This window comes from Colossoma macropomum, unplaced genomic scaffold (genome assembly GCF_904425465.1).
Source record: "Colossoma macropomum unplaced genomic scaffold, Colossoma_macropomum, whole genome shotgun sequence".
Classification (NCBI taxonomy): Eukaryota; Metazoa; Chordata; class Actinopteri; order Characiformes; family Serrasalmidae; genus Colossoma; species Colossoma macropomum.
In genome coordinates, this window is record NW_023494789.1 from 3,041,697 (window position 1) to 3,067,261 (window position 25,565).

Consider the following 25,565-nt stretch of genomic DNA (forward strand, 5'->3'; position numbering starts at 1 on the left):
TAAATATAAATATATTTTATATTATATTTATATAAATATAAATATATTATAAAGTGTCTTTGATACAATATCTACAATGTTTTTAGTCTTCCACATCTTTAGACCCGTGTTTCTCAGCCCTGCTCCTGCACATTTTTGTATTCTCCTTGGTTTAACACACCCACTTCAACTCGGTAAGGGGTTGTTGATGAGCTGATCGGTTGGATAACACTAAAAGTTCGTGGCAGTGGGCCTCCAGGACCAGGTTGGAGAAGCGCCGTCCTAGACTTCATATTTACTAGGCTTACCAAGTCCTTGAAGATTGTGTTTAATTAGAAATTCCTTATTTTTTTGCTTAAAAAGAGAAACGTATGTAAGATAACAGACTGATTGATTATCTGTTATGCTAGTGCTGAGGCTGTTACGATGCAGCAGTGGACAGTGGGCTCTTATTTCGTCCTCTCTCATCTCGTCTGTCTTTAAAACGGGCTCTTTTATGCTTATGTGATGAATAATTCCCAAATTCCCCACATTACCCAGAAGTTGAAAGGCTTCCTGTGTTTTCCAGAAGAATCTGGTGGAGTTCGGCCAACAAATGTCCGGCTTTTCCCCACACTGAGAGCTTCCTGTCTCTCTCTCTCTCTCTCTCTCTCTCTCTCTCTCTCTCTCTCTCTCCTTTGAGCAACGGGCCAAGCTCTCTCTATCTGTCCCCTGTATCATGTACCCTGAGATGCGGACAGAGTGGACAATTCATGTCAGTTCCTTTAAAAACTCCACTCACCGCTGAAAAGAATCGATCAGGGACTGTCGCTCTGTGCACTTAAGTGTAATTGATGTACACAGTATTATTGATTGGAGACAGTATTTCCACAAGTTGCGCTCTGTAGTTGATTCAGAGGAAAGCTCAGAAAGCTGTGTTGTACTGAGACAGTAGAAGAATGCCCACCACAGTCGTATACAAAAGTTTGAATACTCCTGATTAAATTACTTGTTTTATTGATTTTTGAAGTGAAAATAAGTTAACACGCATCCTCTACAACAGGGTTTATCAACCTGTGGTCCCTGGACCACCAGTGGGCCATGAGCTCTGGGGAGGCAGTGGTTCGTAATGGGCCGGTAACGTCACTTTAACGCCATAGCGGGCGCTTGATACGGACAGTTAACGAGTCAGAGACGGAGAAGTTTCTCAGGGCGCTTTCACACCCACCTTGTTTGGTCTGGTCTTTTTCTTTAGTTCATTATGTTTTGACACTCCACCCGTATTCAGGTCTGCCAGACAGCTGAACTGCGGTCGGCTTCCAAACGAACCCTGGCTGCTGGTGGGAACACAGGCCCAGTCCCATTTCTTCTTTTTACCCCTACCCCTTGTTTTCGAGTGTCACCCTAACCCCTTGAAACTGAGTTACAGGGTAGTGGTTGAAATCTTCCCTCTGAAATGGGACCCTCAAATAAAAAGAGCATCACTTCATTAACAGCTACCAGCGCTGCTCTGTAGGCGACCCTGCCAGTCTGCAGTGACAGCAGAGGAGGGTAAAGTTCAGCTCCTCACTGCTGGGCTTTAGTTACATTTAGGGTATCATATGATCTTCAAAGAGGGGGGCAATTATTTATTATCACCCACCCCTAATTCTTCAGTGATATGAAGCTGAAGTCAGATATTCACCAGATTCTTGTTTGATTTTCCCGTTCCACCTTAAATGGTGCAGCAGTTACACTCTGGCACTTCAGGCGTCAGAACTGCTGGACTATTACCGAGTAGCTAGCTACTGAGACTTCAGCATGCTATTAGTGATTTTTTTTTATGAAGAAAACGACCAAAATACACTGAAACGACATTAAACTAAGATAATACAGTGGTTATTGTAATTTTTTAACAGAGAAAATTCTCACATTTGTGGGTTTCTTTGGTCTCTTGTTCAGCCATTTTGCCGGTTTTTCTTTTTTTCTCATATTACTCTGTTTGGAGTCTCTGAAAAACCCAGTTTGGGGGGTCATGTAGCCCCAACACTTCGCCCTACCCCTCTATCTCAACCCCTAGACGTGAATGCACAAAACAGAGGGCTAAGGGCTGAGTGGTAGGGGCGAGGGGTGAAGTGGGATTGGGCCACAGTCTGTGATGAAACGAGGGAATTCATCAACAGAGTCTGATAGCAGCACATCAGCGCTGTACCGTCAGCATAATCTGCCTCTCATTCACTCTCGTTTCTGCATCTTGAGCTGTTATAAAATAAAATAATAGTGAAGATATGCGTCTGATTTTTTTTTTTTGTCATGGATCGGAACGTATTTTTGGCTGAGCATCAGCGACGCCAGTGGTTAAACTCAAATCGATAAACCAGTGACAAAGAAGCAGATATAAAGTAAAGTTTATTATTATTGCTGATGATTGTGACTTCGCTAATCCTAAAGCCCGGTGGGTGGAGTGAGGTTTGCTATTTCAAATGAATCACAAATAACCTCAAAACTAAAGAGAAATCTCGAGACCAAAAGCCTGTGGAGTATTTTCACTGAAAGCGCGAGATACTGCAGCTCCGCATCTTCCTCGCACATTTTTGTCATCTCTGGTATCTGCAGTTCAGCCAAAGTAGACGACCTGATCTGATTCTCCAGGTTTTCAGTTTCAGCACTTAAGAAGAGAAAAAGAAAACCGCATTTAATTTAATTTATCTCTTTGTATTTATAAACAGGTGGGCCTGGGGTAGAAAAGGTTGAGAACCCCTGATTTACAACAACAAACCTCAATATGGCATTTTTGGCAAATTTTAGTGCACAATTATTATCTGTTTACTGATTTAATCATTGGATGACATAAACACAGTATCTAAAGTGTGCCATAACTTTTGCACAGGCCAATTTATGCTTGTTTTTTCCCTCCAATAAAGTTATTGTGCATTACAGCGTGCAGACGTCTGACAGGATTTTCACTTAGAAAATCAACAAAATGTGGAATTTGAGCTTTTAGCATACAACTGTAGCTTCATCATATACATGGATTCTGTGCTGCTGTTTTGCGTAACCCTCTATTGCATGTATTATGCAAGCAATGTTAAAAAAAAAGTTTCATTCACTTTTTTGCATAAAACAGACCTGATTATTAAAATACAAAACAAAAAAAAGGGAAAATGGATCTTTTGACAATGGAAACAAATGATAGAGTGTGAAGAAATATGATTTTTTCTGTATTTTTAAATACTAAAAGTGACAAGATTTCTTTCCAATTTCCTAAATAAATAAAAACCCCCAAATTATTCTAAATAAAATTATTCCCAATGGAAAAAAATATATAATGGCTGCACCATTCACACTGACACTGTTTTCAACTAGCTTAATCCACTTCACGATGTTGCTTTGAGGCAACAAACATATTTCAACAATTTCTATTGTTTATATGGTGGTGAATGTAAAGTAAGTTAATTTTACATTCTCATAGATGCAAATCATATTTTTGAACTCTTGAAAAAAAAAAATGTTTTTTTTTTGAGGGAAATTTTCTGGTGCAGTAACGTCGTCCAAAAGCTGCACCATCCCGAAAAAATTCCCCAGAAAGTTTCAAAATGTCCGGAAGATTCTGACCAAGTAAACACTTTTTACCGGTTCGTTCAAACCCTTCCCCTAAGTGTTAACCCTTTCATGACCAGTAAATATGTATCATGTCGTTGTAAAGTGAGGAAAATGTTTGTTGCCCTGAGGCAACGTCGTGCGGTAGAGGGTTAAGAATATTTTGGAGTGGAAGTGGAATGAAAATGAGTCGGTTAGGAACGGGTTGTGTCCCTGTTAAAGGAAAAGCCCAAATGGAATAAACATCAAGAAAACACAGTGTAATTGCAGGTTTGTGAGTTACTCAAATAGCCGTCCTTCCTGATCCACCGCAGATGTTGGAGTTTGAGGGAAGGTAGTGTTTATTAGCTGTGCATCGTTTGTCATCACAGAAAGTAAGTCAGGCGTGGAATGCATGAATTTAAATGATGGATTTAAATGAGTGTAATGTGAAGCGAAATCAAAGGCAGTGAGCCGTGTTGGCCGATGACAGCTAGATGGCAACAGAATATTGAGTGACTTTTCAGACTGGGGGACTTTTGTTCGTCCACACAGAGCTTTCCCTCACGTCCTTTTCCGTGTGATTAGCTGTTATTATGATTTGTTACACTCACTACAAAACAGGTTGCGGCTGTTTTAGTTCAGTAGTGTTCTGCTCTGTATTTTAACCTCTTATTCACCAGGGTATATTTTGGTTTTTCCATCTGAATTTACATGAGCAAATCAGGCAAATTATTCAGTAACTGCATGAAATAAATGTAAATTTTTATTTTATTTATTTATTTACTTTTTATAAAAGCTCCTCAAATTAACAGAACGTGTGTTTTATGATACACATATTGCTATATGCTTACAATTTACTGCTGAAAGCCAAAAATCTTAGATGCTCTTTGTATTATTTTATAAAAATAATTTTTACAGAGCAGATCACTGAAGAGACGCCATCTGTTTATAGTTTATAGCCCAGATTTGTGGAAAAATGGGTCGATTTTCAGTAGAGAAAAAATTGAGAGTTCAGCTTCTTTTATTATAAGGGTTTAAAATGACATCACCCATCTATTTGACTGGAAAGAAGACAGTTACAGCTCTCATACGACCCCCACCTTTAGAATGTAGCTTACGAAATATGAAAGTTATGAAGAATATGACGAAGTGCGTTTGGATGGTGGTTCCAAGAAGTTGAAAAGGTTAAAGGTGAAGTCCTTCTTTTTTGCAAAATTAGTAAACAAAATCATTCGGAGTGGTAGAGAAATTTACAGAGTCAGAATTGTTCCCCGTTATGGTGCTAGGAACCAGACGTCTGAAGTATTTAATGGCACTAAAAGCTAGAGGCCGTTAAGTTATTGCACAAAATGGTTATAAATGTGTTGCTTGTGGTGGAGAGTAACTAAGCAAATGTAATTTGTTTCTGTACTTAAGTAGTTTTTTTAGTGTATCTGTACTTTACTGAAGGTTTTCATTTTGGGCGACTTTTTACTTTCACTCCACTACATTTCAAAGTCAAATATCTCACTTTTCACTCCACTACATTATGAGAAATCTGTCCTTCCTTTTGGTTTATGTGTGCATAAAAACATAACGTCAAAACAAAAGAAGTGCAAAGTAAGAACACCAATCAGGGCACAGCGGTCACTTAGTTTAGAGCTTGTTTTGACCTGTTGGTCATACCGACCCAGTGCAGCACACGGTTCAAGGTCAGTGCAGCAGCGTAAAATTTTGGGAGAGTCTATTCAACATAAATGATGAACTAACCTAACTTTGTGTAAATAGACCACAATATAGAAATATGTACTCATACGCAGTTGTGACTGACGTGTTTCTTTTTTCTAAATTTATACAAACACATTTCATTTTATAGTAAATTTGTTTTTTCTATTTTATGTTTATGAACAGAGACCTACAGATGCAGTTTAGTAAAGGAAACTCAATAAATAAATCAAATAAATCTTAAACTGAAACTTTGCTTGTTCGCAAAAAGTGATTTCAGAGCCACTCAGTTCTACCTGATGGAAACTGTTTGCCTTCAGTGTTTTGTGCTTATGATAATTTTAATAGATATCAGCGTCACTAATTAATGACCTTCTATTAAAAGACTGGTTTACCAAGAGAGACACTGGAGTATTTTCACCTACAATGAGTTAATAAAGCAGAGTCTTATTACAAAAATGATAATAGGACATCAGAGCCATAATTAATCTTTTACTCCTTTTACTTTTGATACTTAAGTACATTTGAAGGCAAATACTTTTGTACTTTTACTCAAGTGGAGGTCTAAAGGGAGGAACTTCTACTTTTACTGGAGTAATATTTACCTTGGGTGTCTCTACTTTAACTCAAGTACATGGTTTGTGTACTTTGTCCACCACTGGCTCTGCCTGATACTTGTTTTGTGATAGTTTTGGCCTAAAACATAATTTTAACATAAACTAGTACTACAGGATTACTTACGTGTTTCCTTTCAGAACCTCAACTGAAATCAATGCACACAAGCTAACGTGCTTTTGTAGTTAATAGCCTGTAGTGATCGCCTTTAAACATGGCTGACGCCGGCGTTGTATTCAATTCAGTTCCCCCTCAAATTCACGTTCCCTTTGACAAATCAGGCCGTGTTATATTAGGGATTGGCTGAGAACACGCAGCTTGAAGATGAGAGAGCAAACGAGAGAGGGAGAGCGACGGAACCCGCAAACACAGAAACAGAAGAACCCAGTATGAATGGAAATTGATGGTGTCAACAACAAACTACTTGCTACTCTGCTCACCAGTTTGTAGGGCAGCACAGTGAGGTGCAGCTGTGATCTGTCGCAGCTCCTCTGATGAATAACGTTACTCACATAAGCTCTGAGTTTTGCTGACACCGTGTGACGCAGCACCACCAACCCAAACAACCCAAACGGCGGGCAGGGTGGAGAGGTACATGCAGAGCATTTTGAGGAAAAAATAGTACTGAAAAAAAATTTTTTTGAGTTTAGCACTGTTTTAAAATTATCAGCGTGACATAAAAGCTTATAAGACACATGTAAGTGGTCATTTCAGATAGCAGATAAAATGTTTGAAGTGTAGACATTCGGACGTCTGGTTCCTAGGACTACAGTGGTGAACAATTCTGACACGGTGTATTTCTCTAGAAAGGCACATTTCACACCAACTGGTTTTGTTTACGTCTAAACGGTTGAATGATTAAGTAATTTTGCAAAATCGGTGGAGTTCCCCTTTAAGAGCTGGAGTGTTTGTCCTGTTCTAGTACAGATTAAAACTTTTCCACCAGCGTTTAAAGCCTCACTCTGACATTTTTGATCTGGTCTGTATTTTATTTTATTTGCCTTTTACTCTTTTTCATCCCGTTTGTCCCGTGGTTCAGGTCGAAAATCCGATCGGCCCCAAATCGGACGCTTTGCGTGGGATCCTGCTCGTGGCCTCCGGTAGCGCAAATCCTCTTTGGAGAGAGGGATCCGTCCTGCAGGATCACATTAAGAAGCATAATCCTGCACTCCTCGTCGCTACACCCTCACCGCTGCTGCTTCCTGTCCCACGCTGGACCGCGGGACGCTGGCCAGGGCTGCTTACGCAAGCCAAGCGGAATCTAGGCCGTTTTCACAAGTAGCCCAAATAGATGGCACTCCTGGATGCCTTAGTGTACTACAATAATAAATCGACTGCATGGGACAATAGGAGGATACCCACGATAATCACTGCAGTTATTTAGGTTTGTTGTTTCTCTTGAACCGGAAAGCTGCGTTATAACTGCATTATAGCTACTGGTTCATACATATTACATTCCAGGCATATTCAGAGAAATGTGTTATTAATCCCAGATTAATAATCAGTCGCATTTAGCAGGATTTTTTGATTTAGATATGTGGAGATGAGCATTCTAGGGCAGCATATATGTGTGTTTGGTGACTGTAGAGAGGATGAGCATATGGCGTGAGCAGTGTTGGGTAATTAGGGAGAGGCTGGCAACATGGGTGCCATAGGGATGCCCAGGGGGCCGTTGGCTCAGCTGCTGGCTTTCCTGCCACTCTGCTCTCAAACGCTTTGTGGCTTTTGTGTGCCTTGCAGTGGTTAGTGTTGCTGAACCACATTTGACCCGTCACATATGCTCTATTGATATGAACAATTGATCACCGATTGCAATTTTAACAAGCTAAAAATTCTTATAGCCAGTAATAGTCAACAGTAATTTCAGTCATGTGATTTTTCTGTTGTGGCTGCCCTATTTGGGACTGAATTTCTGGCTTCAAATGTAACTAGAGGCGAAAGATGGCTAAAATTACTCTCCTTACTGTGGAAGAGAAAAGACGTGACCTCTACAAAGTCGATAAAATAGGCTGAGATCCTTATACAGTCTCCCCTGAACTCCTGGTCCCGCTTAAACTGGCAGAAAGCTACCAATTTTCTGTTTTCCTGATATATTTATCTCATACTCAGCCCCTCTCCCTATTCTGGAGAGTCTCTCACAGCATTTAAAATCACAGAAGCCCACCGGCTCTTCATGCCAGGGTGGGTAAAGGATCCCATGGTGCTGCATAAAGAGGAGAAAACTCTGTGATCATAGGAGGGTAACGACATCAGCTAATTAACACAGATGAGATCAATGCTGGCCTTTAGATAACTTTAGCTGATGTTATCAGCCGAGAGATGAACAGTCGCCCCTAACGGAGCTGCAGACAGCCGGTATAACTTCACTCTCTGTTTCTGATTTAAATGACGTTTGAATGGAGAAACAAACATTAAATATCAGACTGAATGTCGTGGGTCGGAAAACGACGTCGTGTTTCGACAGACGTGATTCTGTAAGTTTGCTAGTGCAGTTAGTTCAGAGTTCAGCTCCAGTCCTGAAACCCCTGCACTGCATAACTGTGGTTTCCTGGTTAAAATACCTGATATTATCAGCTAATTAATCCCTTCTTGAGCTGAACGAGGTGAGAACAGCAGAGAGGAACACTAAACTATACAGTGCAGGGGCTCCAAGCCTGGAGTGAATTAAAGGTCTGTGTGTCTCTCGGTTTCTGTCGCGTCTCGCAGGTGAATCGTTCACACAGCACATCTCGCTGGCGGAGTCACTCCCTGATTCGGTCCTCAACATAGAGGTGACTATACAGTGTGACGTCACGTGAAACAAAAGAATACGGTCAAAGAGTAAACAAGCTCTAAGCTGCACTATGTACGTTTTAGGAATTTGGAGACCTCTCTGGTGGAAGTGTGTAATTGCAGGCAACATATGGAAGAATACATGTAATGTTGGTTATACTTTGGACCCCTTACTCAAGCAGATGAATCAGATAATTACATCCGTGTTGAAAGAGTTTTCAAAGATAATTCCTGATGTAAAAACTTGGCTAAGGACGTGTCGTCTGAGGGTGTAACTGAATAATGTAATATTCTCATCATATCTTCATCACTATAATGTTGATTTTGCATTTAGCCGGATCTTCTTTCTGAGCCTGTCCGTGTGACGTTTATACGTAAAGATGTACGAAGATGTCTGAAAAACCCCCACAGAATCCGACTAGACTCCTCACGGCATCACGCCGACACCATATTTTAGTGTTTTATTTATTTATTAATTAATTTTTTGCTCCTGACTCACTGTTGTATGGAGCCCCGCTGCCGACATCCAGTATAAATTAAAATAATGCATGGCCATGACTTAGTAAGGCATGATCTTGTTCCCACACCTTACTAAGTGGTGGCCATGACTTAATTATCTCTTTCCCATGCCTAAGGGGCAAAAACAGCCTGTTTTGAATTTGTTGATCTGTGATGTCACTACAACCAAGTTTTTTTTTACACATATCCACCTATTTAGGTTGCAAAAGTTTAGCTCCGCCCACTCACGCTGAAGTGTTTCAGTTCTGATTGCTTTTTGAATGAATTGGTTATCCAATCAGAACGGAGCTTCTTTACATACATCAGTCTTAAAGGCACAGTAACAGAAACAGCCTGTTCAGTTTAAGGGATACAGGCAGGTTGAAAAATGCTTGTGTAAAAATTTATTATGATCAGTTTTGGTGCACAGATCACACAGGTGTTATAAGAGGATCATAAGGGATGAAATAAAAGACAAGACAAATGTTGGATAAAGGAGTCCTTTAACATGACCAACACTGTTTTTGTCTGAAAGGATCATTATTGATTATTGAGTGTTGATTGCAGACCAGCTAGCATTAAGGTTGGTAAAGGTTGTTTCCTACGAAACTGGTTCAATGATGCATAGAACTGTGTGGTTTCATATAAGTTATAAACCTATTGATTATTCAATCAGCTTTACCTTTTTTTATTATTTTAATTATCAAATTTATTTTATTTAATATTTGTTGCAGCCCTAATATGGTTCTCAACTGAGATGGCATAGTATCAAGTTTCTTAAAGGTGCTTTGGTCTCTTCAGCTGGAATAAGATTTGAGGTGTTCAGAGTAGCATCAGTGTCTCGTGGCCCTATGCAGAGCTGTTGTATGTGGTCTTATGACTGCTCACTCATTTATGAGTTTTTGTGGTTTCTTCCTCTTTTGCTTAAAAAGACCAACAACATGTGTACACACACACACACACACACACACACATAGCTTTATAGCCTATATTAATGCTGTCTTTCGCATTGAATCTGAAACCGACGGACTGAGATGGTGTGTAATTTTTTTCTGCATTGTATGGATGCATTAATCAAGCTGACCAATCAGAGCTCAAGCACAAAAACTTATACAACAAAGCACAAGCTAAAGACAATATATCTCTGTTGTCGGAAGAAAAACGCCGTACCTCCAAAATGGTAACTTTACAGGAGAAGCAAAAAACATACTTCACTTTTAATGTAAGTCAATGGAACCAGACTTTTTTCCAAGTCATTTTGGGTCGTTTCTTTTGGTCCATTCATTGTGAAATTTACACACAGTGTAAAGGACAACAGGCATTTTCAAATTAGGTCAAAACCTGAAAAACTTAATTTATTACAACACACCGACTATTTATAGTCGTTTTTTGGTTATCTAAGTGAAGTCCGTTTATGCCTGGTCAACTTCGAGAATGTTTGTTTGCACCCACTGTGTCTATGCGCTGTTTATCAGTCCTTAAACTATTAAAAGTGAATGTTTTCCCTTCCTCTTCCATTTTCTTCCTGAGTTCCCAGAGTTAAAAGACAAAGCCGTAGGATTTGGTGTAATAGTTTCACTATGGCTACGTTTACACAGCAGGTAAAAGTGGCCCAAATCCAATCTTTTTCTCCGTATGTGACACAGATGTGTGTCTGTGTGAACAGATAAACACACTGAATCTGACACTTTCAATTCCGATTTGAGACGCTTTCATATGTGGTACTGAAATCCGATACGTATCCAATCTGCAGTAATGCGACTCAGTCTGAACAGCCAGATCGGAATTCAAGCAACTTTTGCTTCAATCCAGCTCGACATTCGTCACAATTTCGCGCTGCTGAGACTCAAAAACATTTAGGCTGATGTTTCTGTACCTGAACATTAGAAGCTCCGTGCTCGAAGAGGTTTCGAACGAAACGGTCAAACGCGGCCGGAGGAGACCGAGGCTGCAACGTCAAAGTTTAAAGAATCCAAGGACACAAACCAAAGGAGTGGCCGTGGCCGAATAACACACCCTTTTTACGTCGAACTCCAACACATTCTGGGTGATGAGCCCAGCTGTCAGTCATTGGAACTTTATAATCACTGAAGATGCTGGCGAAGACGAAACTGAAAGCTCAGATGAGGGACAGGCGTTTGCTGGCCGTCATGATTGTTTACCTCTGGATGAGCCGCGTGAAGCTCTGTTCTTTTGCACATGTGGGTCAGTTTAGGAGCTGATCTGTTCAGACTGATGTCGCATACAGATCACATTTAAAAGATAATGTGAACAGCCAAACAAAAAAAATCGGATTTGGGCCACTTTTACCTGCAGCCTATGTTGAAATTAAATTGGACTTCGAGTGACGAGGCCTTAAAGCTGTGTCTTGCTAAGCAGCAAGAGGCAAGAACAGAAGGGTGTGTGTACGTGGCATCTGAAATCCCCTCCACTCAGCTCACATCCCTCTTGGCCCCGCCCCGTTTAAATATGTAATGACCTTGCTGAATGCCACATAGACACTAAATCACCTTGTGAATATTTAATGATCAGTTGTTAATGCAAAACGCTGAGTTGTCTGTGCCTCTGTGGGACAAGACCCTGGAGAGCGTTCCAGTCTTGAAATGACATTTAAGCTGTTTTTAAAAATAAAGAAAAAAAAACAAAGCCGTGATCATAACTGTGTTCATCAAGACCGTCTTCTAGAGTAATTATGTTGTAGTTTCACAGTTCACTGCACCATGTATGTAATTGAATCATAGTTGACTCATAATAATGAATCTCTTTTCCATGTGCTGTTTGCCATTCCACGCATTCTGATCCTCACAGGTAAGAAATATGCCTTTTCTCCCTCCCCAGATTGGCCCGTTTGAGTGGTGCTGGGCTGTTTATGCGACCAAGTCTTAAGTATCGAGCTGATATCAGCAGAAAGTACTGGATCGGATCTCAGAGGGGAAAAAGAGGAATGAATCCAGTCCAGTTCTGTGACAAATTTAGCTGAAAAAGCCGCACTGATATTGTGTAATGTGATGTTTGCTGTGTTTTTCTGCTGGTGGAGTAGCGGAGCGTCTGAGGACATCTTAAATTAGTGATGGGCCGATTCACGTTTGTTCAGTTCCGATCCGATACCGATACCCAACTGCCGATACTGATACAGATTCCGATACACAAGCTTTGTGTACTTGAATATTATCGTTATTATTGTTGGTATTGCGTTTAATTTTGTATTTAAGGTGTTTAATCTTTCTGAACTGCTGCACTTTTTCAATATGTTTGAGTTCACCCAGTGTGCAGTGAGACCTATGGACTCACATCTGAGGTCCAAATAGTTGTGAAGCTCGTGGCTTTAACATCTAGCTAACTGCGGCAGTGACAACCAGTTGTACGGTTCGGGTGCAGCCGTCTCTGAATGTATTCTCTGGATGGAGATTGTTGCTGGGCTCTAAGGTCTCCAACAGGCTGCAAAATCCGACATTTTCCACTTCAGATAGCGGTTGGTCATCGAGTATAATGACGTTCAGCAGCTCCTCTGTGGTCCGTTTAACGTTTGGGTTGTTCGCTGGAAGTTTATTGCATTTCTAGAGAGCATCAGTGAGAGTCGCTGCCTGGTACCATCTTCCTGTCAGCTGGCTTGAACTCCTGGTTCTGTTTCCTGTGAAACCTCTGCAGGTGATTAAACTGGTAGTACGACGCAGCCGCACACATTACAAGTAACGGTCCTGCTTTTCGGCATTTCCAGACTAAAACATCTCCAAACAAACCATATTGTAATCAAACCAACAGCTAAAGTTATTTGCCACTCAGTTACAGACTGAAGTTGACGTGGGTTCATGGTAAGATGTGGAGTGGAATCAGGATCGGTGACGTGTTATGTTATGTTGCGGTGGGTTCATGGTCCAGCGCAAGCTGCGGACTGGAATCTGGATCGGTAAGTGGATCGGCCCTGTCCGATCAATAGCCGATGAGTGAAGTGACGTCGATATCAGACCCAATATCGATGTAGGATCAGATCGGTCCCATCTCTAGTGCTTCGGTTGGAGTAGTCTGTTGAGAAGTGTTGCATGGTTTTTTATCATTCCGCTGGGCACTGGTCACTAAGTAAAGACCTGCATTATGCTGCAGATTAACCATTACTGGGTTTCTATTTTAGTATACAAATACAGAAAAGGTTAATTTCTTGATTAATTTCTCATTTGATTCAGAAGAAGAGTGTAACAGCAGGCCTACGTCAAATTCGTAAAACTTTTCGGTCGGCAGCTGTGACGGCAGAACAGCCAGACGAACTAGAATCGGCCAAAATACACAAAAAACAGTTCAGCAAACAAGACGGCCTGTAAAATGTAGCTTATTAAGTTCTTATTTTTCTTAAAAAATGTATTTTTGAAGCATTTCTGTAATGACATGGTGTGATATTATGCCTTTTGAAAGTCTATCTACACTCTTTATTTGTATAATTTGTCTTTTGGGCCACAAACATTGCACTTTGGCCCAAAGACAAAAATTATGGGCACCCCTGAAGAATACAAATGAAAAGCAACCAAGCACCCATGTGCTCTCTGCATGGCAAGCCAACCACAAATAACTGGCAGTCTGGCACAGTGCAGAAAAGAGTATTGTCTGGTCTTCGTGGCCAAAATGAAAGACATGGACATTAATTTATAGAAAATATTTGCAGTTTAAACTACAGTCACAAGATTGGTCAGAAAAATCACAATTAGATGTTTTCCCGGAATCGTTCAGCCCTCTGTCTGAGCGTGCATAAGAGAGAAATGTGTGGTTTTCGGGTTTGTATGTATGTAAGCATATTTCTTAATCCATGGCTCAGCAGATGCGTGTGTGAGTGTTCATGCCTGTGTTTGAATGTGCCAGCAGGGGTCTGTATTCTCTCTCTCTCTCTCTCTCTCTCTCTGTGCTAACTGACCCATTTTCTGCAGCCTCGTGGGGTGGATGAAAGGCAGCACGGTGCTCCTCGCTCTCTGGATCACTCATGCCCCCTTTGATGAGCACCTTAACCACCATACGCCAGCCAAACATGCCCCTCTTTCCACACCAACCGCCAATCCGCCTCATCCCGGCCCTGTCAGCGGCTTCCCAAACCGGCTTTTGTGGGTCTGTTTGTGTGTCTGTTGAGCGTGTCGACGCGAGAAGGCGAAGCTTCGCCTCCTCCATGTGTTGCAGCGCTGCGTTTCATATTTAATGCGATGCAGAGTGAGAACGTGTGTGCACGCGTGGGAGGAGAGGCAGCCTCCGCAACCAAGGGTGTGTTCAAAAGCAGACTAGAGAGAGTGAGTACCTCTTCCCTTTTCTGTTCGGCTGCAGTGCCAGGTCCCAGCCGGCCCCTGCTGGTTTCCTGAACTCCATTTTAACATTGGCCCTGTAAATTCACTGGCATAGGAAGACTCTGCCCTGCTGCCATTTTGCTGCACGGCTCCTTAGCTGTGTGGACCGGGATGGTTGAAAGAGTTGGTAGTAAAACATGCACTAAAGAGAAATGCCTGTCTGTTCTCTCCGTGCAGAGTCCAGCAGTTTTCACTGTATTAGAAACCCCTGCCTTGTAGGTTCGCTTTAGGCCCAGTCCCATTTCACCCCTCGCCCCGACCACTTAGCCCACGTCTAGGGTGTAGGGTGTCCCGTTTCTTGTTAAGATAGAGGGGTAGGGCGAAGTGTTAGGGCTGCATGGCCCTCCAAACAGGTTTTTCAGAGATACACTCCAAACAGTGTTTGGAAAAAAAGAAAAACTGGTAAGATGGCTGCACAAATGACCAAAGAAACACACAAATTTGAGTATTTTCTCCATTAAACATTACAATTACCGTTGTATTATCTTAATTTAATTGTCGTTTCAATGTGTTATGGTAGCTGTGGTAGTGTGTTTGTGCTAATTTAGCCTGCATAGTGGCCAGCTCTGGATTTAAAAAAAAAAAAGACCATCGGTCAGTGTGGCTCTAGAGAAATCTGGAATGGCCATACAGATTCATGATTAGTGCATCCCTAATATATGGTCAACAGCAGTCCTGTGTACAGGTGAATGGGATAGAGGGTTGCTAATGAATTGTGCATGACAACAGATACAGCATTTAATTTGACATATATCATAGATCTATAAGGTAGGTGGACTTGATGTATGCCTGTATGCAGAAGTACAAGGTAATATTTCTAATAAATTGGAAAATTTGTGCGATCATGGTTTTTAAATCTCAATTGAACGTTGTCGGTACTCTGTTCAGATTTGGGAAACCTCAGTCGCCATGGTTTTGAGAATTTTGACCTTGGTAATGCTGGCAGGTAGGCCTAGCAGGGAGCAGAGGCTGGAGTCTTTTAGATAAGAAAGTCTACTGGGCTTTATAATGGATTAGGGGCTTTGCTCCTGTAGTGTTATCAGCTTGGCCTCAGTCAGTTTTGCTCATTTTTATAGTGTAGAATTTACAGTTGCAGTTTTTATTTACATGTTTGGTATGTAAACAAAGTGTGGGGGTGCTGTACAGTGTTTTAATGGGTGTTGCACATTTGAGAGCATCTAATCCAGCAAGATGCCCAGTTAGAAAACCTGCTAGTAACAACATCTGACCATTTGCAAAGCCAGAGAGCTTTGCTCCAAGACCCTGAGCTGTAACTGATAATTGTGCACTTAGCTGCACCTAAAAGAAGCTCTCTGTTCAGTAACAGGACCCTGACATGATGCAGCTGAGGAACATGCCAGTCACTCCAGTCTGCCAACGCCCTTTCACTGGAGCAGAGCGCTAAACAGGGATTTTTCTCCATAAGCCTTTTATCTCAGATGAAAGTCTCCACCCCGAGGGTCCTGCCTGCTTCGCCAAGTGTGGCGAATGGACTGGAGAACACCTGCTAAAGTCAGCTCGCCTCTACATCCCTCTCGCTCGTCTCTTTGGCCATCTCTGTCCTGCAAACCGTGCACGCTGCGTCTGTGTAAGACCGAGCTTTCCTCCTCCAACATCCGTTTTTACTCCCATTTCTCTTTTTTCGTTCCTCTTTAGTTCTTTAACTGGTGCCCTATGAATCGTGGAGCGTCTGTTTTGTTGGGTTACAGAACATAAGTCAAAGATTTTTGGTCTGTTATTCAAGTTAATTTCATTTAAAATTGAAGGCAAAATTACTTCAACACCTGTTTTTTCCATGGTGCGGTTCTCTTGGGGGGGTGTTCCTGGGGTATTATTATTACCCCCCCCCTCCCTTGTCTTTAATTTGCACATATCTGATCTCACAAAGTGCCTTTATGATGCACACTTCACCTAAACTCTAAGACTGCTGTAGAAATATGGGGCACAGAACCATGTAGGTTCACAAATTTTGGCCCAGTCAGCTGATTTTACAGCTCCTCTTTCCCTCTCAGTGCTGAGCTGGACAGGGGAGCCGGGTTGGCACCGGGCAGCTGCGTCCGGCCCGCTGAGTGCTGAACCAGCATAGCCTCCCATCACAGGAATGACTCCATAGTTCTGTGGGAGTTTGGTGGTTGGTTGTTATAAGACGCCTCTTTGCCCGCTACTCTCTGCAGCTCCCCAGAGGCAATATGATCTCCATTAGATGGGGTTGTTCTTACCAAGCTCTAAACGTACTGGAGCCGTGGTGCCTAGGCTGCTGTTTTGTTCTCAGTATAACAGTATTTTTTCCCAAACACAGATTGAACTCATCATTGGAAATTATACTTTGAACATCCTTTCAGTTTAGGTCCGTGCTTGATCTGTGACTGAAAATCCAGCTCTGAGATTTTTAAACAGAATATGATGTGCAGTGCAGGTCCTGTGCATTATTGGAAGGGCGATTGCAAATTGCAAGCAATGTGATGAAAATGCATAGAAAATGTTTGCAGTTTTGCTGCCCAGTAGCTTGTTTCCATCAAACTGACTTTTAGTGCTGAAAAATCACTAAATATGTAATGATGACATTTCCTGCAAAAACATAAGGCCTGGTTTATTGGTTGGAAAAAAAAAAAGTTGTGTTTGACACGTTTCCATCTCTCGTTTCGTATATCGATGTTGTCGGAACAAAACCTTGTACCTCCAAAATGGTAACTTTACAGGAGAAGGAAAAAACGTATTTTACTTTTAATGTAAGTCAATGGAGGGCGGCACGGTGGCGCAGTGGGTAGCGCTGTCGCCTCACAGCAAGAATGGCCTGGGTTTGATTCCTGGCCGGGTGACCAGGGTCCTTTCTGTGTGGAGTTTGCCTGTTCTCCCCGTGTCTGTGTGGGTTTCCTCCGGGTACTCCGGTTTCCTCCCACAGTCCAAAAACATGCAGTCAGGCTGATTGGACGTGCTAAATTGCCCCTAGGTGTGAATGTGTATGTCTGTCTGTCTGCCCTGTGATGGACTGGCGACCTGTCCAGGGTGTATCCAGCCTTCCACCCAATGACAGCTGGGATAGGCTCCAGCACCCCACCGCGACCCAGAAGGATAAGCGGTTTAGACGATGGATGGATGGATGGATGGATGGATGTAAGTCAATGGAACCAGACGTTTTTCCAAGTCATTTTGGGTCGTTTCATTTGGTCCATTTATCATGAAATTTACACACAATGTAAAGGGTAACAGGAATTTCCAAATTATGTAAAAAAGTGAAAAACGTAAAAAATGGAGATACGAGGTTTTGTTCTGACAGCAGTGATATGTTGCTTTATTATTATTTTGTGTTTTTTATTTTTTTTTAATATTATTCTTTAGGATGCACCAGTATGGGAATTGTGGACCAGTACCATTATGGGATATTATATGCGTATCGGCTGTTTGGGACTCTACCTGGATTTTATAGAGGGCTCCTAACGCAGTGGAGTGAATAAAATGCACAGGAGCCCAGTGTCACCTAAACTTTCTGCTCTGCTCTAGTACAATAAACACATCACATATCGGTCAAATCTGCTCGTCTGTTCGGTGCCGATCTGCTGATACCGATGTGATTATGATATTATGATATTTTTTTTTTCCAGTATAGATATAAACAAAAATTTATGCGCTGAAGTTCAAAATTCATTTTGGCAAGATTTGTAAAATATTATTGACAATTTACACTTTATAGACTACATTTTCAAGCTTTTGGAAGCATTAAATTTTTTTTTGTAAACAATTCTTTATATGGAAACTTAGTTACTGATGGGTATAAACCACTGATTGGTTCAGGGGTCGGCAACCCAAAATGTTCAGAAGAGCCATTTTGTCCTTTCTACAAAAATCAAACCACCTTGGAAGCCACAAAATTTTTATGTCCGTTTACCATCTTTGCTGTCTCAGTATGTGCTAATGTGCTAGAATAGGCTAAAAATATAATATAAACCAAAAAACACAGACTCACTTAGCTCTGCTTTAAGTTTAAGCTCAGCTGTAGCCTCTTTTCTCACATCTCTGGCAGGAAAGTTTTCCTCAGAAGTAGAACAGTTTCTTGTAAAATGTCTCTCAGTGTTCGACTTTTTACGAGGCTGAAGTCGCTTCTCATTCGCCAGCTTCTTGTTTAAATTTTCCTGTTCCTCCTTAAATGGATGATCTGGAATGTAACTGCTGCACCATTTAAGGTGGAACGGGAAAATTTGAACGAGAAACTGACTTCAGCTTCGTGACTTTAGAGTTTGTCAGTTTCTCGTTGCAGATTAAACGTATCAGGAAACCAGCTGGAGTGATTATAAACACAAACAAGTCTATTTGTCTCCAAATTATCGATGTTCGTCTTAAATCTCTCTCTTTGCTGTTTCGTTAGCTACTAGCTAGGCCAGATTGTGGTCTGCGTTGCTATGGTGACCAGCAGTCTGGGCTGATCTTCAGGGTTAAAGGGTGAATTAGCAGTTCTACATTAACTCCAGCGTTTAAGACAGTTTATAGCTGAAACTGTGTCGAACGATCAGCAGAGCTTTATTTTACTAAAGGAGGATTATTTTATTTTTACCTACAAACCAGTAAAAGAGCCGCATGTTGCCGACTCCTGGATTGGATTAGTATATGCCCTAATGTGGAATTCTCTTATCTGCTTCTCTCTTCTCCTTCATCCCAGAACAGAGAGAATCTACAACCACACTGTGGTAGATTTATTGTTGCAATGGCAAAATAGTCTTAAAAAGAGACTCGTTTGTTTTGATATACTCTGAGAAAGCCAGCAGTAGCTAAACGTCTTTATTGTCGTCGTAACTGTGAGCACGAGCGAGAGGAAACCACATCCAGAGACGACCAGTTGATCTACGATTGCACCGCTGTCTGACCCGAATCCAGTCCGACTGGGAAGCGGGGCACTTTCATCTGAATGCGTTCCCTTGGTTTACGAGAGGACAGGTGCTCCCCCCCTTCCTCCCTCCCTCCCTTCAACTTGGCTTGGCATTGGAACACTTCAAGTGTAATTTCATTAAAGCAGCTTTCATGGTCTGGTCTGCAATTACCACATCCCTTTGTCTTTCTGGGCCATGAATAACGAAGACACAGGCCTGAAAAACGTTTCCAGAGGATTCACTTTTGGGCGTTTTTGAAATTGATATTCCACATCCTTCCAGCATGTGCTCCAATTATATCACTTTTAAGGACTGTGTTCAGCTCTGTGTTCTCCGATAAAGTGACACTGGATTTCCCAACAAGGTTATAGTGCTTGTATAGATTGCCGTAGGTCCTCTCTTGCTATGGGCTGCATAGACTGAAGGCTTGTGCATAATTTTTTAAGCTCCACATTTGCTCAAGTGTGCGGCACCTCAGCCAACAAGTCGTATATATGGAGCAAGCATATAAATCTGAATCCTAATGCAATAAATACACCGATCAGGCGTAACATTATGACTTGTTTCTACGCTCATTGTCCATTTTATCAGCTCCACTTACTATATAGGTGCACTTTGTAGTTCTACAGTTACAGACTGTAGTCCATCTGTTTCTCTGATACTTTGTTAGCCCCCTTTTACCCTGTTCTTCAGTGGTCAGGACCCCCATGGACCCTCACAGAGCAGGTACTATTTGGGTGGTGGATCATTCTCAGCACTGCAGTAACACTGACGTGGTGGTGGTGGTGGTGTTAGTGTGTGTTGCGCTGGTCTGAGTGGATCAGACACAGCAGTGCTGCTGGAGTGTGTCCACTCACTGTCCACTCTATTACCTTGTTAGCCCACCGTGTAGATGTAAAGTCAGAGACGATAGCTCATCTGCTGCTGCACAGTTTGTGTTGGTCATCCTCTAGTCCTTCATCAGTGGTCACAGGACACTGCCCACAGGACGCTGTTGGCTGGATGTTTTTGGTTGGTGGACTATTCTCAGTCCAGCAGTGACACTGAGGTGTTTAAGACTTCCAGCAGCACTGCTGTGTCTGATCCACTCAGACCAGCACAACACACACTAACACACCATCACCACGTCAGTGTTACTGCAGTGCTGAGAATGATCCACCACCCAAATAGTACCTGCTCTGTGAGGGTCCATGGGGGTCCTGACCACTGAAGAACAGGGTAAAAGGGGGCTAACAAAGTATCAGAGAAACAGATGGACTACAGTCTGTAACTGTAGAACTACAAAGCGCACCTATATAGTAAGTGGAGCTGATAAAATGGACAATGAGCGTAGAAACAAAGAGGTGGTCATAATGTTACGCCTGATCGGTGTGTAAGTGGAATTGGTCTGTTTTCCCCTGTTGAATCTAACTGGTGCCTGCTTTGAATTCCTGCCTCCATGGTGAAGGATCCCAGCCATCACATTGAAAATACGGGATGTTATAACATGTTGGGGAAGCGCAGAACTTGCTCCGGCATTGCTCTGTACGTGTCTTGCTCGCGACGAGCCTTTGACTGCGATAAAAGGGTCGAGCTGCGTTTGAAGTTGGAACTTGGCGCTGTACATCGGTATGTAATTTGCCTCCCCTGTGTAGGAGATTTGCTGCAGTCTTGCTTGTTCAGGGCTTTGGCTCTCTGCAATTAGAGCTCCTCTGAAAGAAAACTAAATTATGGCATTATGCAGAGCGGGCCCTCTCTTTGGTTTGCAGCCCGAACAAAAGAAAATGCATCGCTGTTAAAACAAGTACGCCGTGAACAAATGACGGAGAAGCATTCGCGCTGGCCGCTTCATCTAATGCTGGTTTTTATTTGTGGTGATAACAGACGTGTTTTAAGTGAATTCCAGGCAGGGATGTGGCTTGTATGTGTTATGTAAACAGAAATGTTCTCATAAGATCCCATTAAATCTGTATAGTAGCTGCTATAGTAGGAGTAATACACTGAATATGCAATAAAGAATCGTTCACAGCGGCAGGCGGAATAGTTTTCCTGCTCAGAGTAAATGAACGTTCACCCGTTTTGCTTTTATTCCTAAGCAGTGTTGGATATCTCTTTCTTTCTGGGTCCATCAGTGCATCTGAAGGTACTACTGAGAGCCGTTTTGGGGTAAAGTGGGCTGGTGGATTGACCTTGATGGAGGCTGACTGGAGCAGGTGGTGCTCCTATGGGCAGGGAGGGGCACCGGGGAGAAAGCGGAGAGCGGCGGGCCGAGATGGGTGCTAACGAGCCCCGCCTAATCCGCCTTAATCTCAGTAATGATTCCAGAAATGTTAGGCAGGAGTTGAAGGCGGAAGGGAAGGCGCGGGGATTTGAGTGGAGATAAGAGGGGTAATCTCTATTACCCACACCTCCCTGCCCCCGGAGACCGAGAAAGGGTGAGAGGGGGCGATGAAGAGCCGTCCGGAGAGCAGATGAAAGAGAGTGGGGGGTGGGGGTTGTACTCCCTCTGCTTTATTTGGTGTTGTACGTTTAGCCCATGTTTTCTGCTGTCTGAAAGACAATCAAGCCCTTTAATACAGCCTCTAAGATCATTTTTTTTTTTCTCTCTCTCTGATCTGTGTGTGTGTGTGTGTGTGTGTGTATGAATAAACAGTGCTCTTTAGATCAGGCATTCTCAACCTTTTTCACTCCAAAGCCCTCCTGTTTATAACTATAAAGCATAGCGGCCCACAATCGGCCAAAAATCGAACGCAGATATTATTTTCAGACTCAGACATTTTATCAGCTGCAGTTTGAGCTGCAGGAATGATATAAGTGCAATAAGAGTCTGTAAAGAGTCACACAGGCAGATTATACCGACAGTATACAGCACTGACGTGCTGCTGGAAGAAGAGGAAAGCCAGCTCTGTTGACGAATTCCCTCATAAAACGCGTTCACACCAGCAGTGATGAACTGAACAGGGTTCGGTTGAAAGCGGACCAAGACCTGCGGGTTTCGCCGGAGCGGTTCAGCCGTTGAATGCAGACCCGAATAAGGATGGAGTGTTCGCACACGTCAAAACGGAGCAAACTAAAGAAAAAAGTTTGATAGGTCTGCACCAAACAAGGGAGCGCCCCGAGGAACCTCTCAGACGAGTCTAAAATAATATCTACGTTTGATTTTTGGCCGAGCATCAGCGACCTGAAAGGTTCCTCGCAGACCACAAGATGGCCCACAGGTTGAGAAACCCTGCCCTAGATGGTTTAACCTTGTATATAGCACTATAGCTAACATCTTGAGCTGTTAAATTCAAAACAGATCAGAAATATATAAGCCATTTTTCTTCCGTATCTTGGCCTATTTGAGCGAGCTGAGTGTTTTCACTCAGTGATTGGTTGAGGTGTTGGGAAAGGGACATGAAACGTTGGTTAATATTAATTTTCCCACCAGCTAGTGACAATCAAAGGTCAGAAGACATTTTAGAGGTGGCCAAAAGTTAGTAGATTTACACAAAAGACTACAAGAAAACAAGATTTTTGTGTTTGGAATAATGCAGGTTAAGTTGTGCTTAAGCTGTCATTTCAGGTCGACTTTGAAACAGGGCTGTCCGTGATGCAGGCCAGAGTTGGCCCGTTTGATTTGACCCCGCAGAAAGTTTGCCGACACTGTAAAATATGGTTTGTCAGTTCAACCTTAAAATACTTGATGTGGTAACAAGCAATTTAACTGGTTCCATTCAACATAAATAAACAACCTAAATGGAACAATGCAAAGCAAAATTGTAGTTTACGTGAACGTAAACAGTATTTTACCTCAAAAACATTTCAAATCAAATTCTGCCCTGTTTATTTTTTACAGTGTAACCCCACCTCCTCACCCAATGAGAGGACAAATAAGAAAAAATACTTTTTATTGCCGTTTCAAAAGAAAACCTCGTATCTCCATTTTTGACATAATTTGAAAATACCTGTTACCCTTTACATTGTATGTGAATTTCATGATGAATGGACCAAAAGAAACGACCGAAAAGGACCTGGAAAAAAGTCTGGTTCCATTGACTTACATTGAAAGTAAAGTAGGTTTTTCCTTCTCCTGTAAAGTTAGAATTGTTAGAATGATTGTCCATTTTATCAGCTCCACTTACTATATAGGTGCACTTTGTAGTTCTACAGTTACAGACTGTAGTCCATCTGTTTCTCTGATACTTTGTTGGCCCCCTTTTACCCTGTTCTTCAGTGGTCAGGACCCCCATGGACCCTCACAGAGCAGGTACTATTTGGGTGGTGGATCATTCTCAGCACTGCAGTAACACTGACGTGGTGGTGGTGTGTTAGTGTGTGTTGCGCTGGTCTGAGTGGATCAGACACAGCAGTGCTGCTGGAGTTTTTAAACACCTCAGTGTCACTGCTGGACTGAGAATAGTCCACCAACCAAAAATATCCAGCCAACAGCGTCCTGTGGGCAGCGTCCTGTGACCACTGATGAAGGACTAGAGGATGACCAACACAAACTGTGCAGCAGCAGATGAGCTATCGTCTCTGACTTTACATCTACAAGGTGGACTGACAAGGTAGGAGTGTCTAATAGAGTGGACAGTGAGTGGACACTGGTTCCAACCACGGTTTGCCCACCTGCTCTAGCTAATTAACTTCTTGACTGCCTTGATCAAAAGCAGTATTTTTTGGTAAAGGCTTGTTAGATGCAGGTTGGGACTAAAAACTGCTCGGAAAGTAGATCCCCAGAATGAGGATCGTTTTGAAACCTGCTATTCTTCCTTACTTATGTAGTGTTTTGTCTGTTCGGCCCTTGACCCACCACAAACATTGCACTTTGCCCCCCTCCCCCCAAGACAGAAAGCGTTGGCGCCCCCCAGCTTTAAAGCAAACCTGAAACCCACCCTTTAAAACTGAAACTGGCCCCTCCTACTGCTTCGCTTAACCCCGTACTGCATTCCTTATGAGAGCAATATTTAAAAAATATATTTGATCCACTTTTCTTGCAAAAAATGGTCCTGATTATTCAATTGAAAAACGTTTGTGCAACATTGTGCGACAATGAGAACAAATGGTATAGAGCTGTGTTCCCTGATGTGGTGAGACTTGGCTTGTGACTGGATAAACCTATTGTTGCTTCTAGGCAACAAACACACTTCTGCAAATTCTCAAAACAAAAAAATTATACTGAATGTTAAAAAGAGGTTTAAAAGTGCCCACTAAGAGAGAGTATGCTTTTAATTGACTTACTCAAACTGCTCCCTTTATTTTCAGCCCTATAGTTGCCTTTAATTGAGTATGTTGCCTTGAGGCAACATTGTGCGACAACGGGAAGAAGTGATACAGAGCCGTGTTCTCTGAAATGCTGAGACCTGGCTTGTTACTGGCAAAGTCCATTCCACTGTCACACAGTGTTGCTTCTAGGCAACAAACATGTTTGTGAAAATTCTCATAACAAAAAAAAATATACTGAATTTTAAAAAAGGGGTTTAAAAGTGCCCACTAAGAGAGAGTATGACTGAGTACATGCTTTTAATTGACTTACTCAAACTCCTCCTTTTATTGATTACCCTATCGTTGCCTTTGAATATGTATAACGTTATTGTAAAGTGAGGACAATGAGTTTGTTGCCCTGAGGCAACATTGTGCAATAAAGCGTTAGTAATCTGTTAGTAATCACGGCGAACGAGCTTTTCCCCCTGAAAACTGCTCTGGTTCTGTAAACACTAACGACGTTAACCGGTACCACATCAGTTCAGCCCGGGTGGACTTCAAACCCGTTTGACTGACAGCCAGGAGCGGCGAGGCCCCGCCCCCTCCGCGAGCTATCTGGATCAGCCGGAGTGGACTTTGTTTTCATTCTGCTCTTTTTTTCATTCACATCACAACCTGAGCTCAGCGCGAGCGATTAAACGAAGCTGTTGTTTCACGAAGATGACGGGACTAGTTTTTTTGCGGAAGACTACTTTTATTTCCGTTTCGGTGTCTGAGTTCATTCCTCTGTCTGGGAATCAGTCGGACAGGAACCGACAGCGCGTTGTGAGGATCCCGGCGCGGCCAGTCGGTGATGATCCCGTGTGAGAGTCTGAATCAGTGATGCAAGCCGCTGTAACACCTCCACTCCCGGTCCAGCGTGTTTTGAGAATCCGTTCCGCGTTTTGCTCTCGCTTTTCTTCGCGCTGGCTGCTCCGCTCCGCGGGAGGAGAGGGGGAGCTGGTAGGAGAGGCCGTGGATCCGTGAGCTGCGTGTGCTCGCTTTTCCGAGGAGCGCGCGGCACGCGGTTTAAATGAACGTGAATATCCGTCAGCCACGGTGAAACAAAGGA

The 25,565-nt window shown here is 42.5% G+C and overlaps 1 protein-coding gene across 1 annotated transcript in view; it reads left to right on the forward strand.

Moving 5' to 3' along the window:
- agap1 (ArfGAP with GTPase domain, ankyrin repeat and PH domain 1) overlaps positions 1-25,565 on the forward strand; it is a 263,429-nt gene that overhangs the window by 33,909 nt on the left and 203,955 nt on the right. The gene's annotated exons all lie outside the window — the stretch shown is intronic.